Source organism: Nansenia antarctica (genome assembly GCF_963989245.1).
Source record: "Nansenia antarctica genome assembly, chromosome: 2".
Lineage (NCBI taxonomy): Eukaryota > Metazoa > Chordata > Actinopteri > Argentiniformes > Microstomatidae > Nansenia > Nansenia antarctica.
Window position 1 is genome coordinate 14,457,790 of NC_137675.1, and position 2,500 is coordinate 14,460,289.

The window sequence follows — 2,500 nt, forward strand, 5'->3', positions numbered from 1 at the left end:
AGTTCCATTCTGTACAAGGGCCAACCATATACTTACTGTATATCTGACCCAACCATAGACATACTGTATAACTGAGCCAACCATAGACATACTGTATAACTGAGCCAACCATAGACTTACTGTATAAATGAGCCAACCATAGACTTACTGTATAACTGACCCAACCATAGACTTACTGTATAACTGACCCAACCATAGACTTACTGTATAACTGACCCAACCATAGACTTACTGTATATCTGACCCAACCATAGACATACTGTATAACTGAGCCAACCATATACTTACTGTATATCTGACCCAACCATAGACCTACTGTATAAATGAGCCAACCATAGACCTACTGTATAAATGAGCCAACCATAGACCTACTGTATAAATGAGCCAACCATAGACTTACTGTATATCTGACCCAACCATAGACTTACTGTATAAATGAGCCAACCATAGACTTACTGTATAACTGACCCAACCATAGACTTACTGTATATCTGACCCAACCATAGACTTACTGTATATCTGACCCAACCATATACTTACTGTATAAATGAGCCAACCATAGACCTACTGTATAAATGAGCCAACCATAGACTTACTGTATAAATGAGCCAACCATAGACTTACTGTATAATTGAGCCAACCATAAACTTACTGTATAAATGACCCAACCATAGACTTACTGTATAAATGAGCCAACCATAGACTTACTGTATAATTGAGCCAACCATAAACTTACTGTATGAATGAGCCAACCATAAACTTACTGTATAAATGACCCAACCATAGACTTACTGTTTATCTGACCCAACCATAGATTTACTGTATAACTGGGCCAACCATAAACTTACTGTATAAATGACCCAACCATAGACTTACTGTATAAATGAGCCAACCATAGACTTACTGTATAAATGACCCAACCATAGACTTACTGTATAATTGAGCCAACCATAAACTTACTGTATAATTGACCAACCATAGACTTACTGTATAATTGAGCCAACCATAGACTTACTGTATAACTGAGCCAACCATAAACTTACTGTATATCTGAGCCAACCATAAACTTACTGTATATCTGACCCAACCATAAACTTACTGTATAAATGAGCCAACCATAGACTTACTGTATATCTGAGCCAACCATAGACTTACTGTATATCTGACCCAACCATAAACTTACTGTATAAATGAGCCAACCATAGACTTACTGTAAAACTGAGCCAACCATAGACTTACTGTAAAACTGAGCCAACCATAGACTTACTGTATATCTGACCCAACCATAGACTTACTGTATAACTGACCCAACCATAGACTTACTGTATAAATGAGCCAACCATAGACTTACTGTATAATTGAGCCAACCATAAACTTACTGTATAAATGAGCCAACCATAGACTTACTGTAAAATTGAGCCAACCATAGACTTACTGTAAAACTGAGCCAACCATAGACTTACTGTATATCTGACCCAACCATAGACTTACTGTATAAATGAGCCAACCATAGACCTACTGTATAAATGAGCCAACCATAGACCTACTGTATAAATGAGCCAACCATAGACTTACTGTATATCTGACCCAACCATAGACTTACTGTATAAATGAGCCAACCATAGACTTACTGTATAACTGACCCAACCATAGACTTACTGTATAACTGACCCAACCATAGACTTATTGTATATCTGACCCAACCATAGACTTACTGTATAACTGAGCCAACCATAGACTTACTGTATAACTGACCCAACCATAGACTTACTGTATGAATGAGCCAACCATAGACTTACTGTATAAATGAGCCAACCATAAACTTACTGTAAAATTGAGCCAACCATAGACCTACTGTATAACTGAGCAAAGTTAACTGGTGGTCACAGTCTCATGTGAGGCGGACCCTGACCACGTTGTGAAGCGTGAGAATGTTCACACTTCACACTGTTCAAACTGAACCGCATCAGAGCAAATCCGCCGTGGCCAGGCAACCAGACCCATGATCCGTCAGAAGCAGTGGTGTAGTCTAGGTGATACGGCAGGACTACGCCGTATACCCACTAGGAAAGGCCAAGGATTTCCATATACCCACTTAAAAATGTGTGAGGATACGTAACAGTGTTTTGTGACAGAACTTTCACTTTCATTCATAACATTCACCCCGTCTGTGTTACGAAGCACTTGACTTTTGGACCATTGGGACTGACTATAGTATAGCGTCATATACCATCAACGGGGGGAGATGTGACATGAAATATGTCAAAATGTAGCACTATCATGCACAGATCAGCCTTATAACATGTCATTTATATATTTATTTATTTATATATATATATATATAAAACGTTAGACAGGGAGCGGATTTTTATGGCGTTCCGAAATGAACAATATGAGGCTGGGAGGGGAAAATCACAGTATACCCACTAGAAAAAACTATACTACACCACTGGTCAGAAGGTACAGTATCACTAACACGGTGTGTCCAACAACCTCAGAC

At 38.7% G+C, this 2,500-nt stretch overlaps 1 protein-coding gene across 1 annotated transcript in view; it reads right to left on the minus strand.

The window, feature by feature from the left end:
- slc2a15b (solute carrier family 2 member 15b) overlaps positions 1 to 2,500 on the minus strand; it is a gene marked incomplete at both ends in the record, with an annotated part of 21,805 nt that overhangs the window by 13,597 nt on the left and 5,708 nt on the right. The gene's annotated exons all lie outside the window — the stretch shown is intronic.